The following is a 716-nucleotide window of genomic DNA, read 5'->3' as shown; positions in this document are numbered from 1 at the left end:
CAGAAAAATAAATGAAGTGAAAAAAGGAAGATGAACTAACACTCAAGGCATCCCATTCTGATTTTGTCATATTTGTATTTGCAGATCAATCTGCAAGATTTTACATATTTACAACACAGCTAGCAACACGGCATTTCTATGTGTCCATTTTCTCTTTCAGTAAGGTTTTGAGGGTTTCTTCAGATGACCTATATTTATCTTACTAAATTTATTTATAAGGCTTTTTTTTTTTTTTTTTTTTTTTTTTTTTTGCTTTTTCTGTCTTGTTTGCAAACTTAGTATTACTTGCATGTAGAGGAAAGATATTGACGTGTAGACAAGGGGCAACATAATGTAAAAGTTAAGAGTGTGGACTCTAGAGTTCAACTTCTTGGTCTCAAATTCCAACTCTATCCTAATACAGTCTAGGGTAAGTTACTTATCTCTAGGCTTCAGTTTTGTCTTCTGTAAAATGTAAATAACAGTCTCATTTCACAAGAGTTGTGGTGAGGACTAAATGAGAAAAAATAATATACGCTATATATAATATATTAAATATATAATATGTATTATATGTAATATATATGTATATATGTAATACATATTATATATTTAATATATTGTATATAAAATATGGATCTTACAAGACTGCTTAGCACCGAGTTTCACATAAAGGTTTATTATTATTAGCATAGAGTGTAACATAAATGTTTATTATTACTTGTATCACATTTAAT

The sequence above is a fragment of the Macaca mulatta genome, chromosome 19 (assembly GCF_049350105.2).
Source record: "Macaca mulatta isolate MMU2019108-1 chromosome 19, T2T-MMU8v2.0, whole genome shotgun sequence".
NCBI classification, from domain to species: Eukaryota; Metazoa; Chordata; class Mammalia; order Primates; family Cercopithecidae; genus Macaca; species Macaca mulatta.
Note: the sequence above shows the minus strand (reverse complement) of the source record.